The 19,747-nt window shown below is 48.7% G+C and overlaps 1 protein-coding gene across 2 annotated transcripts in view; it reads right to left on the reverse strand.

Moving 5' to 3' along the window:
• The window catches only part of TEAD1 (TEA domain transcription factor 1), a 268,606-nt gene extending 250,721 nt beyond the window's left edge, over nucleotides 1-17,885 (reverse strand). The window contains exons 1-2 of one of the 2 annotated variants that reach the window (XM_041730079.1): nucleotides 17,473-17,885; nucleotides 16,657-16,797 (exon numbers count right to left, since the gene is read on the reverse strand). The gene's annotated coding sequence lies outside the window, so the exon portion shown is untranslated. The remainder of the gene's footprint in view (nucleotides 1-16,656; nucleotides 16,798-17,472) is intronic. The other variant, XM_041730084.1, reaches the window with a different exon arrangement.
• Between the last annotated feature and the right edge of the window lie 1,862 nt (nucleotides 17,886-19,747).

Genomic DNA, 19,747 nt, shown 5'->3' on the forward strand with positions numbered 1-19,747 from the left:
AAAATATTGATGATCTGAAATAAAATATAAGAAGATACTCTTCTTGTCACCCTCCCACACACACACACACACACACACACACACACACACACAGAAAGATGCTACAGGGAAAGGTCCTTGGCATTCTAATTCTCAGCTATTGGGTGACAGTGATCACCCAGACATGGTGATCAGCCAGTGATGATAATATATGGGACCCTATCTCCTCCACCAGGCACTGTACTAACCCTTGCTATAATCCAAGAGGAAGGCACGTCTATGTCCATTTTATAGGTAAGGAAACTGAGATTCAAAAAGATTAAAGAGGTTGCCCAAGGTCAGAAAGGTAAGTGGAAGAAAAGTGCATAATTCTACAAGTTCATAAAAATGAGAATGAGAACGAGTTATGTCTTTTCAGAAGAGTAACAACTCTTGAGAGTGCTGATAATTCCATAAACCAAAAGATTCAATGGTCTCCAGTATTAAAAAAGACAGCAGAATCGAGAAGTGGTGCTTTTCTGATGACCATATTTGGTGAAACTCAGGCAACTGCACAGTCTCTCTCTTAGATCTCCAAGTGATAAGAGGATAAAGGGGGGAAGGTCTAGGCCGCACACATGTGTGTATATGCGTGTCTTGTGTGTAAAAATGTGAAAGCAAAAGGGAAATTGTCTGAAGAGAGAAAAACAAAAGAGCAGGAAATCCAGCAAGAGTGGAAGCTGGGAAAAAGCTTAAAACTAAACCCAACAGAGAGGAAGATGGAAAAGCAAATAAACGAGCTCCGGTTGGATGGGATGTTGGGGGGACTTTCTGGCAAGGGACAAAGCCCTCAGAAACATGGAGCAGGGGCTGGAGGTGAAGGAAGTAGGGGACTACTACAGAACCAGTTTGGGGAGACCCTGGCAAAGCTCACTGCAGGCCATTCACCATATTTTATCCTCTTTTATCACATTAGCATTTTCTTCATTTTTCAGATTAGGAAATGGAATAATTTACTGGCGATCCCATCCCCAGTAAAAGCAGGACTGGAGCTGGAAGCAGGGTCTGACGTCAAAGCCATTCTTTTAGGCTACTTTGCTAAACACACCAAACACTAGAGAAAACTATACAAAGTTATGGCAAGACCAAGATGGCCAAAAGCAGAAGTACCCAAAAGGCATAGGGAAAAAAAAATATGAAGACTCTGAAAAGGGAGTGGCCAAACCAGTGGCCTGGGAAGGAGGGAAAGACAAGAGCACAAGTCCCAGAAACTGACCATCAGTAGCCCCAACTTGCCCTTTTGCACCAGAGTCACCAGGACCAGGTCCTTCTGTTTGAACAGAAGGAAGAGTATCAACCTGCCTACTCTCTCACTAAAAACCAGTCAAGATGTCAAAGCAACCCCATTAGCAATCCCATTTTGAAGATCCTACTGTATTTTTCAAAGTCCTGATTATTAAGAGCTCTGAGCAAGTCCATGAACCTTTCTCCTCTCAGCCCCTGCCAGTGCCCACCCCACAGCACATTCTAAGGCATATTTTCCACCCCATCACCTGGGCGGTCACCTGGGCAGGGAAGGGAAGGAATTCATCCCATCTTCCCAGGCTCCCAAGCACCTCCACTTATCAAGCAGTGAAGTCAAGGTCATCTGCCTAAATCCTACCCCCAGCATGAGGTCATTTCCATATCTAGGTCTTCAGGTGGTTGGGGTGGGGGTAGCTAATTTATTCTGACAGTCTGCCAACAGAGCACATTCCAAAGAAAAACCAGAGAAACTGGCAGATCCAGTCCCAGGGTTTCAAACAGCATCAGCCTACACACACACACACACACACACACACACACACACACACACACAAACACACACACACCAATATGGTTCATCAACCCAGGCTTCCAAACCACACCAGCCTCACCTCCACACATACATAAAGGAGTCTGGATCAATTCAGCCCCCAGGAGCCTTACCCTCTCATTTTCAATGGCCAGTATACCCAGTCTGAGAGGTGAGGGGTACTGGTCCCCACAGTCTTTTGAGGACTGAAAACAAAGGGCAGGTGACTCTTGCCGTTCTCAAGACAAAATGAAGGGTGAGACAATACCCCGATGAAAAGCTTGACCGGGTCTCACTCAAATTTTTTAGGACCTTAGCCACATGTTTGTTTTGAAGACAGAGTAAAATAGGCCACCAAGAACACAAAATAAAGTTATTGTGTACTTTTAGGGTTTTGGTACAAATGCCAGAATAATAAAACCTGACAAGTGACTTAATATGCCATCTTTTTAGCCTGGCAGCTGTGGCTAAAAGCCAGATCCAGGAACTGGCTTCACACACTGCCCTTATTCCCCCTTACACTGGCTGTGTGACCTTGGGCAGGGTGCTAAACTGCTGTGTGACCTTGGGCAGGGTGCTAAACCTCTCTGAGTCTCCCTTCCTTCAACTGCAAATGGAGCTGTTAGGTTTAAATGAAGTGATGCTGAAGAACCGGCTCAGGACAGAACCTGGCCAGTCTTCCTTACCTCCCAAATGCTCCCGAGTGGCCTGGGAATTGGAGCAACCACAAGTTAATAGAGGGGACTCAGCAGTGCCGCCCCTCCTCCACAAACCCTGCCTTTGGGAGGGGACTGTGGGGCTGTGGATAGAATGACCCAGATACAGACATGGTCCTCCAGGACCTTTCTGCCTAGACTCTCACATTCTAGCTCTTTCTTAATCTAAAAGCTCACCTCCAAAGCGGGCTGGGGGGCCAAGGTGGCCCAGCATCCCCTTTCCAGAGGGAACCAAAGATTCTCAGGTGACTTGCCTGCTCAAGGGCACAGCCCAATTGCAGGGGCTGTCCAACCAAGCCTTCTCTTCCACACGGCTGGAAGTAGAGGGACCGAGACCCCAACCTGTAGAGGACCCTGAAAAATGTCTTCTCCCTATGAACAGCCCCAATAAGGAAACAGATCTCTGAGCTCCACAGCAAAGGCCAGACCTGAAAGACACCACAGGAGACTGAACACCTGCCCGAGTCACTGCCTCAAGCACATGATAAAATAACTAAACAAACAATGGTGTCAAAACAACCACCTGGAACTGAGCGGTGCTGTTACAATTACTTTTGGTATTAGCCGAAGTACTAAAATTTCTTAAATCCCATTCTACTTTCCCTACCTTATATATTTAGGTACATCATAGGACATGATCCCGCAGTCTCCCAAAGAGCAGAGACAAGCAAGCCTGAAACCTAAGGATGTCAAGAGCACTGAGACCACAAGTCCTAAAATATAATCTGAAATCCCCGAATTTCACACAATACAAACCTTTCAGCATTCCACTGGGAAAAAGTTCTCAATTAAACTTTGCTAGTCTAAAAAGGAAATGAACCAATGCTGAATCATTCCTATGAATGGACACATTTAAAAAAAAAATACATTATGAATTGATCTACAGAACAGCAGAGGGTTTGAAGCAAGTTGGTTAAAACTAGCACAGGTTTATAGGAAAAGCTCTATAAAAGCTCTGGTCTCAGAAACAGCCGGCGACATGCCTTCCAGAATAATACTGTCAGGACCTCAATCCCTGGCTGCAAAGACCTCCTACCCAAAGATTTTCTCTCTATTCTGCTAAATTAAAGGAGGTTGTCCAGTTTCCTCAATAGTTTCCTAATAGCAGAAAGACTGTAGTTTTTCATACAAACTGGGGCATTTGAGGGTAACAAGAGGGTGCTATGAACTACTGCTCAGAGGCTCAGAAATAAGGAGCAGGACTGTACCAGGCAAGTCGTTACATAGCCATGAGGAACGGAAGAGGACAACCCTTTACAAAATACCAGTGGATAAAAACTGTCATAAACAGTTATTAGGAGGAAGACAGAGGGTAACTGGGAGGACACAGGAACAAGACCAAATTGCAGTTAAGGAAAAACTGGGCAGAGCAGAACTTGAACTTTGGGGTATATTAACCTGGTTCTGGGTTCTTTTCTTCCTCATCTTAAGTCAGATTCGGGGACGCCTGGGTGGCTCAGTGGTTGGATGCCTGCCTTTGGCTCAGGGTGTGATCCTGGGGTCCCAGGGTCGTGTCCCACATCAGGTTTCCTACAGGGAGCCTGCTTCTCCCTCTGTCTGTGTCTCTGCCTCTCTGTGTCTCTGCCTCTCTGTGTCTCTCATGAATGAATAAAATCTTAAAAAAAAAAAAAATCAGATTTGACGATGCACTGGACTTGTGGCTACAAGTGCCTTCCAGGTCTCTCTATCTCCCGAACTCCCAGTTTCTCCTTGTTGATATCTATCGAGGTCTTGGATTGCTTAAGTGTAAGGCGCTCGGGCAGTTAACGCAATCAACATTTATCATTAAGGAGCAAGGCGTTCCGCATTATTGAAATTGCTCTTCCTCAAGTAAAAGCATCTTCCACCTTAGATATTTTCAATGGACACCTGTAGGCCCCTCACTAAAACCAGGAAACAAGCAGAAACGTAAATTTATATTAGGACGTCACTCTTGAGTATCAACCTTAATCATCTGACCAGCAAAACAAATGCACACATTTCATGGGGGGTAGGAGGGTGCCATGGTGAGTACAGCGTGCTAACCAGATTCAGTGCTGTATTGATTCCATGACATATGTCACATACCATAAAATCTACTCTTGAAAATTATATAATTCAGTGGCTTTTAGTAGATTCACAGGTCGTGAATTGTCTTTAAATATGCCTCCCTCCTTTCCTCAACGGTCAGCCTGCCTATCTCCAAAAGCCTCTATCTTTCCCCCCAAGTCCACTCATCTCTTAACAATCTTTAATTTTTTTTTAAGATTTTATTTATTTATTCATGAGAGACAGAGGGAGAGAGAGAGCCAGAGACACACAGAGAGAGAGAGAAAGAAGCAGGCTCTATGCAGGGAGCCTGGCATGGGACTGGATCCCAGGTCCCACACCCTGGGCCAAAGGTAGATGCTCAACTGCTGAGCCACCCAGGCGCCCCAACAATCCTTAATTTTAATTCTTAATTTGAAGACCGGGAAACCAGTCACTCAAAGTTCCATATACCCTGGTTAAGAGACAACAGGAGAGGTCCATAAAGTGCAGGTGGTCCCCAGCCCAGGCTCACACCTGCCTGGCTCAGACTAGTCACTGGGAGTGGCTCATGTCAAAAAGCATGGGGAAAAAAAAAAAAAAAAAAAAGCAAAAAGCATGGGGACACTGACACACCCTGAAGTATAGCTGACCAGCTTAAGACAGAAGACTCTGAAAACACAGCTTACAAACCACCAGCTTCCAGAAGAGATCCAGCTCATCTATCCAGGGTATACCTGGGTACTAACCCAAAGAGACACTCACCTTGGATTAACAAGCATCCTCTGTAATACACAAACGCACTGGCAACAACAATGGATGGACTGCCATTCACACAAGTATGAATCAGTATTTGAGTATATTTAAGGTCCACAGAAAGTCTAGGGCAACCCGGGTGCCTCAGTGGTTTAGCGCCACCTTCAACCCAGGGCGTGATTCTGGAGACCAGGGATCGAGTCCCACGTCAGGCTCCCTGCATGGAGCCTGCTCCTCCCTCTGCCTGTGTGTGTCTCTGCCTCTCTCTCTCTGTTCTCATGATTAAATAAATAAATCTTAAAAAATAAAAAAATAAAAAAGAGGAAGTCTAATACAGGGGGCAAAGATTTCATTTCAGAGCTTGGAGCACTGAGATGAATAGGATGGTCTGGGTTCCAGCAGCAATCACACCGGCAGGTCTAGCCTTTTGAGGTAGCTCTTACCTAGCTTTCCCACAACCCTTCAAAGTAGGTAGCAACAGTTCCATTTTCCAGATGTGGAAACCAAGAGCAGAAAAGCTGCCTGGTCCCAAACAGGTATTAAAAAGTCCACTGGGATGGGAAGGGAGCGTGTCGCTGGCTCAGTAGGTATAGAATGTACTCTTGATCTCAGGGTTCTGAGTTCAAGCTCTACGTTGAATGTGGGGCCTATTCTAAAAATAAAATACTAAAGAAAGTTAAAAAAAAAAAAAAAAGTGCAGAGGCACCTGGATGGCTCAGTTAAGCATCTGCCTCTTGATCTCAGCTCAAGTTGACCTCAAGGTTGTGAGTTCATGCCCTGCAGTGGGTAGGGAGCCTACTTTAAAAAAAAAAAATTTTTTTAAGTACAATAGGGGCAGCAAAAGTAGGGGAGAGGTACCTCTCTGCCTCTAATTTTGTCATACCTGAAGCTTGATCCCTCAAGGTTCCAGGGACAATTCCTTAATGGTCTCCCCAGCAGGTCCAGGGCCCCAAGCACAGTCTATGAGAAGAAGAGTTCCATGCAATCATCTAAGAGAACTTTCAGAACCCAATCCCCAGGAGTACCTGGGTGGTTCAGTGATTGAGCATCTGCCTTCGGCTCAGGGTGTGATCCTTGGGTCCTGGAAAGGAGTTCCACATCAGGCTCCCTGCATGGAGCCTGCTTCTCCCTCTGCCTATGTCTCTGCCTCTATGTGTGTGTCTCTCATAAATAAAATCCTTAAAGAAAAAAAAAAAAAAAAAAAGAACCCAATCCCTGAGTTAGGAGTGCAGCTTCCAAGGAAGAGTCTAAGAAGTAGAAGTAGAAGTAGCTTTCTTTCGGGTGGACAAAGGTGCACCATGCTACCCACCCTTGGAAGCATTTCCATTTAATTCATAGTACCACTTGGCAAAGAACAACCTCACATATTATATATTCATTGATGGGTTTCCTCCATCATTTATTCCTCCATCATTTATTAATAGAGGAAGTATGGTTCAAAGCGATTAATGGTCTCAGACTTCATGGGATACCTCAGCCACCCATGCATTTGAATCCATTTGCCTGCGACCTGAAGTCCAGCTCTTCTAATTAACTCTGCCTCGGCTCTGGGTGTTCCTCAAGAGTCACTGTCCAGGCTGGCCTGGTAGGAAATCTATGAAGACCTGGCATTCAAGATAACATCTGAAATTGGTATTTACTGAGCATGTATTATGTGTCAGGCCTACAAGAGGTGTTATATTGAAATTCAGAGATGAGGACACCAGAGCTCAGAGAGCAATTTGTCCAAGGCCACAAAACCAGTAATGGCTGAGCCAAGTCCAACTAAGGAGTGTCCTACTCTGGATCTGAGTTTTTAAAACTACATTATTATCCTACTTTTTTCCAAACCAGAGTCAGGAAGTTTCCTAACTGCACTCCCCTTGTCAACCAGTTCCCTCCACTTCTTTCAATTAATTGCTCAGAGCCAAGTTTCAGATCTATAGGTTCAGATCTGTAAGACCTCATGACTGGCAATAAACTTTTTCTATCAGTATTTGAAGGCTGAGGTCACTACTCTGGAGAGTATTGGGGGGGGGTCATTTTTTTTTAAGGACTTAGTTCCAGGGACACCTGGGTGGTTCAGCGGTTGAGCATCTATCTGCCTTTGGCTCAGGTCATGATTCTGGAGTCCTCTGAGGAGTTCCACATCAGGCTTCCGGCAGGAAACCTACTTCTCCCTCTGCCTATGTCTCTTCCTCTGTGTGTGTGTCTCACGTATAAATAACAAAATCCTTAAAAAAAAAAAAAAAAAAAAAAAAAAAGGACTTAGTTCCACACTACTCCCAAAATGGCATCTGGCAAAAAATAAACTCTTTCCCTTCAAGACCCAACTCCAATATCACCTTTTTCAAGATTTTGTGTTTATATATTTAACAGAGAAAGAAAGAGCATGTGGGGGGGGGGCAGGTGTTGCAGGCAGAGGGAGAAGCAGGCTCCCCAGAGCAGGGAGCTGAATCAGGGCTCAATCCCAGGAACCCGGGATCATGACCTGAGCTGAAGGCAGACACTTAACTGACACGCCACCAAGGGGCCCCTCAACATCACCTTTTTTTTTTTTTAAGGGTTGTTTTTTTTTTAAGATTTTATTTATTTATTCATAAGACAGAGAGAGAGAGGCAGAAACACAGGCAGAGGGAGAAGCAGGCTCCATGCAGGGAGCCCGACGTGGGACTCAATCCAGGGTCTCCAGGGTCACACCCTGGACCAAGGGCAGGTGCTTAACCCCTGAGCCATCCGGGCTGCCCTCAACATCACTTCCTCTGCAAAGGTTTCCTCAGTCTCTACCACTGAGCAATACAGCTGTTTGGATATTATCAAGAGCACAAGAGCACTTAGACAACTGTGTTACTTTCCCTTTATTCTGATGTTACATAAGGAAATTTATGCTCCTAAAAACTACACATGGTTAAAAAAAAGAAAAAGCCCCTTCCCAAACTACTCCCTCAAAACCACCTCTCTCCATAATAGAAAATCACTGAGATCCTTTTGGAGAGCGATGCAAACACCATTCTTCAACATTTCATCAGCTCTAACACACCATAGTTGCAAAATGCAAAATGATTTTATTTCTAAGAAATATTGCTGTGAAACCAGCCGTGCCAGAATGCTGACTTATCACTCAGAAATCGAATTTCATACAGACTGAAACTTTTTTTGATCATACAGCGATCATACACAGAAAGAGGTAAATAAACCAAATAAACCAGGTAAGATACACCTAAGACAACTTCTGAGAGATCAACATCCGTGCTTTTCCACACAGTATCACCCTCATACCAAGAGCACTGGCAACATCGAGAGCGTCCTTAGGAATGCCCTAGCGTGGGCTCCTGGGTTCTCTCCCTCTCCTGCACCTGTCCCTCAGGCTTGCATGAGTGTATGCAACCACACTGCAGAGCACGGCCACAGCCCGGCCAGCCGAGACTGCAGGGCACATCCCAACTTTAAATATAAGAAAAGCTGCACGGTGGAATGCAGACAGTACGAGATATACAGCTTCCCTGCTGGATCGTGATGATCTCTCTACAGGCCTGTTTCCCTTGCCAAACTACAAACTTCGCAGGGTTGTGTTGACTTACCACTATTCTTTGACCACCTTTGCTGATCGCCAAATCCCCGGCATCCAGGAGCACCTGTAAATGTTTAAACATGCAGGGGCAAGTAGCAATCCTACACAAAACGGGGAGCATCTGGATTTCAATGTGCCCAAGGTGGAAGGAAGTGAGAAGAAAAGAATGAAAAGCCAGGCCTGGTGTAGCAGCAGTGGGCTCATCTCTTGAATGCCGTCAGGCTCTGCTACGTCTATGTCAAGGGATACCACTTGAGGAGCTCTCCAAGCAGCCTCACTACCAGAAAGTAAAACTGCCTCTGCAAGCAGCCAGACAAGAATTAGCCCCTTCAAACCTTTGCCAGCAAGCCTGACACACACCTCACCTCTATAATCACATCTGGAATCAACTGCTACACTCCCAAGGGGTAACAGATGATTGCCAAACACGGGGAAGATGGTTTTGTTCGTTTTATTGTTTTTCCTGCATAGAAAGGTGCAACCTTATCTTTTTGTACAGCTGTATTTTTAAAACCAACCACATCTTAGTGAATTCCATAAAGATTCAGTATTTGTTCACAAATACAGGTGGAGAGAAAGTCCCTTCGGAGTGGGGAGGAGGGATGGCCAAATTTAAACTGACTGGATCAGAAGAATTAGAATATCTAAAGCAAAGGTTCCCAACCAGAGGTGGACACCACCACGGACCTCTTAAAACCACAGAAACTTTGTACCCAGCCCAGCCCCCCTAAATCTCCAGGGGTAATGTCCGGGTTGTTTAAAGATCTATGGAGGTCGCTGTGCACACGCTCAGGTGAAGACACTGGTGCAGCAGAGGCACAGGGGCCGGAGTGGACAGGAGCTCACCTGGATCTGAGTCAGAATCATCCTGAATTAGCCACACAAAAGGATCTGTGTACCGTGAATCACAAACCCAGAAGTCAAAATGTGGGAAAAGATGAGAGAGCCCTGGAAAGGTGAGCAAGAACATCCAGGGAGGGTGCGCTGGAAAAGGGCAGGAGGGTCTCACCGTGGTTTCCCCCAGGTGCCTGGTGCATCGTGGGGACACATATTTGATGAATGAGACTCACTCGGCTGATAAGCACATGCTGATGCACATCACCAAGCTTCCACAGAGCCACCTACTGTGTGCAGAAACCCTGAGTCAGCTCCAGCAACTCAGGCCAAGAGTCCCTCTGGCGGTTCCCCACTGGAAGAATAGTTTTCCTTCAGGAAAGACAGTGTGGAAGTGTTCTAGAAGCATGGCCCTCTTTACAATTCTTAGTCATCAAGGAAGCCTCTTTCCGCCTCCAAATCACAGATGACTCTTCTCCTGGTTCCCAGTTATGTAGATCACCCATCAATTTTTTATTTTATGATTAAGGTAGAACTCAAAGGTGAAAGGAAATTAGGGAGGTATTCTGAAAACGCAACAAAATGAGAAAACCTTTTACCAAACTAAGAAAGAACAATATCGGCGGCCTTATCTTATCTCTCCAGTGTTTAAAACAAAGGCAGATTTTGAATTACGGGAATTTCTCAGCTCTGCCTCTATGAAAAATGCTATTGGAGGAGCACCCGGCTGGCTCAGTGGTTGAGCGTCTTGCCTTTGGCTCAGGTTGTGATCCCAGGGTCCTGGGATCGAGACCCGCATCAGGCTCCCTGCGAGGAGCCTGCTTCTCCCTCTGCCTATGTCTCTGCCTCTCATAAATAAATAAATAAAATCTTTTTTTTTTCTTTTAAGAAAATGCTATTAGGTAGCTTGTCTTCTGTTTTGCTCTCAATGAAAACACTTGCTAAGGTCTTCTGAGGGTTCCAGATTTCTGGCCGGGGCTGCCATCCCTCAGCTGATAGGGGGGCTCTTTCTGACTCCAGCCACCACGGTCTCCCAAAGGCCTTGAGATGAAAAGGCAGCCAGGGAGAAGGGGCTGAAAGAGATTCCACCAAAGGAAGGAAGCATCGCTCACAATGGTTTCAATGGTCTGCAATCAGTTAGCCCCCAGGACATCCCCAGCCACAGGGATGGGTGATCTGAAAATGAAGCATATCAAAATGCTATTGATAAGCTAAATTACCAGACAGCTTATCTGAGGCCCACATCCGCCATATGGTGCCCCAACTTCTGCCGCCTGTTGCGGCCGCAACAATAGGCACGCCTACCCGGACAGCACCGTCGGACAGAAACCCAGCAGCAGCGGCATGTGGGGCGGCTGCTGTGTTTACATTTTATTCTGCGCTATTAGCCTTGTGCCTCCCCCCCATCCCAGGAGGGCCTGCAACACAGCACACATTCGACATCAAAAATATGCGTTACCTACAGGACACACGCACGCCCGCGATGCGTGTGTGTGTGTGTGTGTGTGTGTGCGCGTGCGCGCATGTGTGCACCCAGGTATACATCAGGTGAAGAGAGCAAACCAGATGTCAGCCCCGGGAACGGAGCTGCCTGGTGGGGGAGGGCGAGCCAGGCGGGCTCCCAGCGAGAGCTGCAAGCAGACAATGCGCTTTTCTCAAAACACTCGGGCGGGCGGGCCTCGGGGAGTGGCTATTTAAAACACTTGGCTCCTTTTATTTCACCACCGTGGAAGTGAATTCGGCTCTTAAGTGCCAGAGCAAATGAAGTCATTTGGTTTCTGCGGGCTCCCTTTGCATTTCAGCAGAAGTCAGAACTGGACGAAAGTCGGAAGGTCCAGCTGAAGTTGTTCTTTCTTCCAATTAAAATTGATTCCACAGAGGATTTGGCGCCTGGGCTTCATTAACTTTTTTTTTTCTTTCTTTCTTGGAAAAGGCTCTAAAGTCGCAGAAAATTTAAAGGACATCAGGCAGTGGAATGAACGCTGTCAAAGATGCCTCCTGTCATAGAAGGCCATCAGGTCAAGATGTAAAGATGAACAAACAAATGCAGATAGCACCTTCCAAAGGCTTGGTTGGTATCCAAGATTAATGGTGGTTCTCGCTGAATGAATTCGTAAGATTTCTGCATTTATTGCTTTCTACTCCCTACCCTCTAAAGAGGTTCCTATCTTCACGGAGATTTTATCATTAACGGTAATAAAATATTCATTTATTTATAGTTTACTACCAATTAGGTAAAAGACACTGGTTTTCAAAGAGACCTCAGCAACACATAGCATCCGGTTGTGCAAAAATGTACAAGATGCAGGTTTGGCTACAGTGCAAAGCAAAAAAAAAAAAAAAAAAAGGACAGTCAATCTAACATTCAGATCTAGTTAATTATTACAGAAAAGCACTCATTTTCATCCCCCCCACAATTACCAACACCTAAGCAGAAAACATTCTTGGATGAACTTTTCAAATTTTCTTAAACATTCTCAGTTAAAAAAAAAAAAAAAACTCCTTTCAAGTTAAATTGAGATTGCACTTGAACTCCATCCAAGAGCAGAGCTGAACTGAATTATGATAATTAGAAAGCTGTGCCTATAAAAAAGCGGCGCAGTTCATGCATTTTTTTTAAAAGTTCATGCCAGAGAATATAAGTTCAATATGTTCTCACATAATTAACATTTCCCACCATTAGCAGCAGTTTTTCAGTTTATATATCAGTAAAAACAACAGCACTCGTCATTGTTGTATATTCCGAGTCAATAGTGTTTCAGTCACTGTACACATACATCTAAATCTGTCAGACGCCTAAAAGCAACCAGAATTCCCCACTGGAGACGATGGGGGTGCTTAACTTGTTCATTAATAAGCTGCTTTTTTTTCTTTTAAACCCATTTTCCGATGCTGGGTCCTATTCCTCAAACTAACACTGCTAATGAAATCCTAGGACAGAGCCTTAAAAACGAATGTGAAAAAGAGCAGAAAGCATTACATCAGGATAGTAAATATTGATGGGGGGATAGTAAATGTGGGGGCATTGGGGGGGGGGGGTGAGTACAGCCAGGATGGAGACTTCCCTTGGCCTGCCACAATCGTGTAGAAAGAGAACAGCCTCTAAGACTCCCCCTCCCCCTTCCAATCAGGAGAGAGACCAGTGGTTTCACAGTTAGCTAGGACTCCCAGACTATGGAAACTATTTTCTGAGAATCCTCCCAACCATGCAAAAAAGCCAGTGACAGCACTTAAGAGCTCAGAGGGACCCACCCTGTAAGAAATACCATCCTCAAAACCCACCCTTCAAGGCATCCTATTTGCTTTCACTAAAATAAAAATACATATTTTTTTTTAAAGATTTTATTTATTTATTCATGAGAGACACAGAGAGAGAGAGGCAGAGACGCAGGCAGAGGGAGAAGCAGGCTCCATGCAGGGAGCCCGACGTGGGACTCGATCCAGGGTCTCCAGGATCAGGCCCTCCAGGACGAAGGCGGCGCTAAACCGCTGAGCCACCCGGGCTGCCCAAAATACTTATTTCAAAATTCTCTTACTCGGCACCATGAGGAAGGCTGAACCTATCTGAAGAGATGGCTGAATTTCAACTGTGAGTTCCAATATGGGATGGGGTCAAAGGCGCTTAGGACGAGACTCTTTACAGGCTGGGGACTCTGAATAGCTCCCAGCTTTGAAAACAAAACAAAAACACGCACAGAAACACTCCAGATATGTAGATCCGAATATTCGGGCATTCCACAAACTATTCCAGAAGAGGGAAGGCCCAAACTTCCCAGATCTCAGAAGTATGCAGTCATCACAACACGAGGGGCACTAAACTGGGCTTTGTCAGAAAGCCCAACCCTGACACATTAAGGGCTTAACACGGACCTGGACCTGGATTACTTAATTGTATCACCTTTGTCAATGTGAAAGAGTAAAATATATCACTGATATTGTTCAAACATGATCTGGGATCTGATTGAAATACCACAGGGCAATCTGTGGCTTCTACAGATAAAGTAAGAAAAAGCACCGGGCAGCGATCAAAGATTATTCTAGCCATCAATCAGTCCAGTAGCCCAGCAGCAGAGCCCAAGTTTGTCAAAGGACAAGCAGCTTACAATATACTTTTTTTTTTTTTCGTGCCGAGTTCAGAAGTAGGACACCAGCGCTTGCGGCAGTTCCAGTCTCTGAACTCTAAAGAGGAAGCCGTAGTGCGCGCCTTGGTCAACAGAAAGGTGGACTCTGATTTCCTTGCCGTGCGACCGAGAAAGCCGGACACTCGCTCTGGACAGTATTCTTCAGTCTTTGGGGAAAAAAAACAGACCTGAAAAGTTTTATCACTAAATGGATCCAACCCCTAGGCACAGCTTTCACTCAGCAGCATTTTTATTCTTTCGCAATCTCTTTATTGGAAACAAGACAACGTGCCCAAAATACAAGCTTGAAAGTGTTATCTACCTACTGTCTGCATGTGAACACGGTCACTTTACACTGGATCACAAACGCAAGTGATTTGCACCAACCTTCTGAGTGATAAAACACCACGATTTTCATTTGCAGGCAGTATAATTATGCTCACAATTAACACGTAATAATACATGAGATTAGAGAGAAAAGTAATCCCACAGATGCACAGGCTCTGGTTTGACCATGTAGGAGAGATCGATCCTTTTCTAAAACAAGGAACCTTCAAACACGGTTAATAGTACAGCTCATTTCTTCAAAGGCCTATCTAACATCTGAGATCGACATTCTCTGACTGTTCCTGTTACATACTTTTCTCCTGAAGATATAACAAATATGATCTAGAAATGGATGATCCACTACAAGTATATTCTCCTCAAATTTTCCCATTGAGAAATGCCCTCCTGTACTCACTGTTCTGCAGCGTCAGAACTCAAAACTGTTTCTAAATGACTAAAGCACAGGCAGCAAAAAAAAAAAAATCAAACACCCTCTTAAGACTTTCTTGTCCTTTTTCTTAATAAAAGGGGACATTGGTCCCCAGAGTGTATGAATACATAATTCTCCCTGTATAAAGTAACAGAGACAAAAAAGGGAAACGAAGAAGCTGACTTCTCCCAGAGTGCCCCCCTCCCCCCTCCCCTCCCCACCCACCCCAAACCTGCCCTCACATATAATTAGTCTGCTGCTGGGGCCTAGGCACACATTGTACCACAATGCAAGGAAGCGCCTCGCAGCAGCCTCTCCCTGAGAAATTTGTTTCAATCCGGCTCAAACTAAACTAGGTTGCACTCCCTCTTTAAATTAAATCTCATTAAGTATATGTCGTGATGAGTCCTGGTTTATGTTTTGGGAAAAGGAAAAAAAAAAAAAAAACCCTCCATCAATGTCTCAAGCATGTTCTCTGGATGGAGTTCTATTTCTTACTTTATGAAAGATCACTAAGAGGAGAAATCTATACAAAGATTGTATCTTATATTCAAAAAAAAAATCTTACAGTCAAGGCAAAGTGTCACATTGGTTTTGTTTCAAAATTGTAAAAAAAAAAAAAAAAGACTATTCTAATATTCCCCTAAAATTGTGGATCAAATAATACTTTAAAAATAAAATGGTCTACGTTGGCACTTTTATACCATCAGCAAGAACCAGGAACACAGCTTATCAGTTCATTTTTTAATACCAACAACAAATAAAAGAATTACAAACTCGGTTTAAAATCTGAAACCTGAGAGCTCATCACCGAGTTGCACATACAAAGAAATACTAAACAAAAATATCTGTGACCATTTATGGAAATAGTGAGATTAGAAAAATAAGCCTTTCCCCCCTTCCCCCCCCCCCCCAAAAAAATAATCAGCAATTCAAAACCTCGCTGTTGACAAAGGTTCAACTAATCCATTTGTCTTTCCTGAGTCACTTTGTAATGAGTTCTACTATTTCCCTCTGAAGAGGAAAGATTCTTAACCAAAGTTGGATCCAAGTCTGGCCCCAAAGACCGTCTGTGCTAGTTACAAAAGGGCACAAGCCCAATAGTGAAAGGATGAAGCTCTGGACACAGCCCGAGATACGCTGCCCCAGCACTGCCTTCAAGGTGCCCCCGGGCATGACACCCCGGCAGGAGTCCCCGGCGGGCGACACAGAAAGGAGCCCACCGCCTGCTTCGACGATGCAGTCAGATCTCAGGCTCCCGAAGGGGTCCCTCTGCTCAGGTAACCACCTGCAGGCACTCAGCACACCAGCAAACGGATCAGACCACCAAAACTTCCAGAAACCATCAAGGAGAAGGGTGGGGAGGAAGAAACATGTGGCTGCCCTGAACTGCTAAGTGTTCTGCTCCTTTGCAATATCTGCAGCATTTTACATTTTCTTGTTTAACCATTTTGAAACCCGATCGGTTTCGCAGACCTCTCTCCATCCCAGGACCTGGGCTCCCTCCAAGGCACTGTTTTTAAAACAGGCCTTTTTTTTTTTTTTTTTTTTACATTACCCGCTCCTGGAACATCATCTGTCTCTAAGTTTCCAGCGCTTACTGAGGTCAATTTTCATTTCTGCAAATCACAGGCAGCCACTTGCTTCTGAGAAGTTAACAAGCCTCCTGAGAAATGCTGGTGGCTGCTATTTCATTGTTTCATAAATATTTTTATACAGTGACACCATTCAAACCTTAAATAAATCTTTAAAAAAAAGAAAGACAATTAAAAAGCAAAGAAAATGATGATCTGGATTTTATTTATTTCCGTGGGAGGAAGAATAAGGCAAGTGTGAGCTCCCCTATTGTTTTCAACTCATTTAAAAATGTTCCTTCAGTCCCAAAAAAAAAAAAAAAATCATATATATATATTACACACACACACACAGATGCACACACACACAAATGCATTTTAGAAAAGAGAAACTCATGGAAGTTGAACTTTCTTGAAAACGGGCCTCTGGACTTTGGAGAAACAGTGTCGCTGCCGCGAACAAAGACTAAGGCTAAGAGGTGCCCTGGTCTCCGTCCTCTCCCGGGTCCGCGCCTCCAGCACACGGGCCAATCCCCCAGGATTTCCTACCGGAGGGAAGTTTTCCAGGGACAGTCTCCTCCGGGGCTTGGCGGGGAGAGCGACTCGGTCGTTTTTGGACACAATGTTTCTGCTGACTCCTGAAAATTTTCCACTTGAATGTGCAACGAGGCGGCGGCGGCGGCCACAGTCCTGCAGGAGCGGCAGAGGCGCCCGCGCCCGCTTTCATCTTAGGGAAGGAGCGAGCCCCGCCGGCGGCCCCCCGCGGCCGGACCCCGGACCCCGGACCCCGGACCCCCGACCCCGGGCCCGCGGAGCGCGGGGAGGGCGGGGAGCGCGGGGAGCGCGGGGAGCGCGGGGGGGGGGGGCGGGGGCCCGGCGCGGGGGGGCCGCGGGGGCCGGCGGCGGGGCTCCGGGAGGAGGGGGCCCCGGGAGGGGGGTCGGGGGGGCCGGCCGCGGGGGCTCCGAGGCGGCGCCCGCTGCCCCCCGCCCGCCCGCGCCGCTCCGCTCCGAACTTGCGACTTCCCCGGGAGAACCGCGCAAAGTGGCCGAGGCGGCGAGCGGGTGCGAGTGCGAGTGTGCGTGAGCGTGAGCGCGCGGGCGGGGCGCGGGGCGCGGGGCGCGGGGGGCGCGGCCGGGAGCCGCCTGTTGCCGCCGGGCTCGGCAGCGCGCGGCCCAACTTGGCGTCCCGGCAACTCGCGCGCGGCGGCGGCGGCGGCGCTCACCTGGGCGGGGGGGCGCGGGGTCCCGCGGGGTCCCGCCGCCCGCCCGCCGCGCACAAAGCGGAGCGGCCCGCCCCGCGCCCCCCCTGCCCCCCCTGCCCCCCCTGCCCCGCGCCCCTGCCCCCCGCCCCGCGCGCCAACTTACCTCGGCGCAGGCAGCCGCCGCGGCGCCCGGCGAGTCGGAGGCAAACTTCGGCGCCGCTTCCCCGCCCGCAGCTCGGCGCCCGGCTCCCTCCGCGGCTCGCGGCTCCCGGCTCCCGGCTCCCGGCTCCCGGCGCCCGGGCCGGGCCACCCCACCGTCGGCCGCGCGGCTCCTGCCCGGGGCCCTGCTGCCCGCGGCTCCGGGCGAGGGCGCGCGGGCTGGGGGCGCTGCGGGCTGGGGGCTGCGGGCGGAGGGCGCGGAGGGCGCGGCGGGGGCTTCACCGCATGGCCCGCGTCCCGCCGCGGCCGCCCCGGGCCCGGGCCCCGCCGCGCGGACCGGCCCGCAGGGTGGAGGCGACTCTGCCAAGTGCTCGGGGGCGCCCGCGGCGGGCGGCGGGGCCGCGGCGGCGGCTGCAGAGGCTCGGCTCGGCCCGGGCGGCGCGGCGCGGCGCGAGCGATGCTAAGAATGTGCGGAATGAGGCCAGGAATGAAATGAACGCCAGGACCGAACTCGCGCCGGAGGGGTGGGGCCTCGGTGACGTCATGCGGCCTGCCGCCCGGGGCCGGGGCGGGGCCTGCCGCCGCCGGTGACGTCATGGGGCTCCGGGGCGGGCCGCGCGGCTGGGGCGGCGGGGAGGAGCCTGGCGCCCACGGGGGAGCGGGGCGCGCGCGGGAGCCGCCCCCGCCCCCCCCGCCCCCGCCCCCCGGCTTCGCGGCGCGGGCTCCGGCTTTGTCCCGAGCGGGGCGGGGCGGGGCGGGGCGGCGGGGAGGGCGGCCCGAGGTGCCCGCGTCCGCGTCCGCGTCCGCGCGGCGGCCAACCCTGCAAGCCCGGGCTCCCCGCGCGGGGCCGGAGCTGCGCGCGCCCGCCCGCCCTGCCTCAGTTTCCCCCACGCGGGACGCGGCGCCCGGGGCGCGCTCGCCCAGCCTGCCGGGCCCCCCCCCCCCGACACTTTGCAAAAGTTCGGAGGCGGCCGCGGACGCAGCGGGAAGAGCGCGATCGGGGCTCCTGCCGGTCCCGCCCTGGCTCGGCTCCTGCGACCCGCTCAGCACACGGGGTGCACCCGCGCCCCTGGGTCGCGCTCTCCGAGAGGAACCGGTCGGGGGAAACGCCTCGCGAGTCTCGGGGGGCCGCGTCCGGCCGCTGCAGGCCGCTCCGGTGCGTGCGGAGGAGCCGCGCTTCCAGGGAGCAAGACGAGGGCCCGGCGCCGCCTCTGCAGGCGCGCAAGGGCCCTGGGGCACCCGGCGGGTAGACCCGAAAGCCGCTGGGTGCAGGCCCCCTGAGCCCTCCGTGGCCGTCCTGGGCAGCTGCTCGGAGACCAGAGCAGCGACGCGGCCCCCGTGCTGCTGACCTCTTCTAGGCACCGGGCCCTCCCTGCCCCGACAGAAACGGTGGCGCCTGTTTTAGAAGTCCCTAAATCCCCTAAATTTATGGACAATTGAGGGAAGCAGGATGTGACTTAGTACGGCACTTTTTCTACAAAACATAACTTTTACTAATGTTTTTTAATTGAGACTTTTTTGTGGTGATTGCAGATTAACATGTTATTTAAAAAAAAAAAAAAAAAAAAAAAAAACCCAGAGGACAAAGAAATCTTTTGTTCACTGCCCAGCTCTCCCCAGTGGTAATGTTCTCCAAAACGGTAATACATCACAGTCGGGGTATTGGCGTTGATGCAGCCCACCCAGCTTATTGACATGTCCCCCGATCTTGATCGTATTCATTTGTGTGAGCCTGGATTTCTACACTGTTTTCTCACGAGTGTGGGTATCCGCCACCACAGGTACATACTAATGCATTTTATCTCTAGTTTGCAAGCAACATTAAGGTGATACGTGAGGTTTGCGATAATGACCTCAGCCGCTTTTGCCCTGGTTTTTGGGAATGTGTTAGAAAAAAACATAACTAATTTGGCATTAAAAGTGGAGGAGGCGTATCCATCTCCAAATATCATCTTCTAAAAGTACCAAAGTCTGATGGCGGTGCAAGCCAGACACTGGGGTTGCTAAACCACCGTTTGTTGGCCTAGTGCACCTGGACATTTTTCATACTCCAGCTCCCGTCTCACAGCCACCTGGCAACAACACAAAATATCCCATTTCTTGCTGAATTAAGGAAAAATACTTTGACCCGAGAGTCAAAGCTTTTCACGGGCAGTATTTTCTCCAACTTCTCCCATTTGTATGGATGTTTTTTGAGACCTACCTTAAAAACCTCTTCTAGAAGGCTGCTCAACTAGGTATTTCCTCCCTAAGACCCTCAAATTCCCTGCTCCAGACAC

Source organism: Vulpes lagopus, chromosome 15, assembly GCF_018345385.1.
Source record: "Vulpes lagopus strain Blue_001 chromosome 15, ASM1834538v1, whole genome shotgun sequence".
NCBI lineage: Eukaryota > Metazoa > Chordata > Mammalia > Carnivora > Canidae > Vulpes > Vulpes lagopus.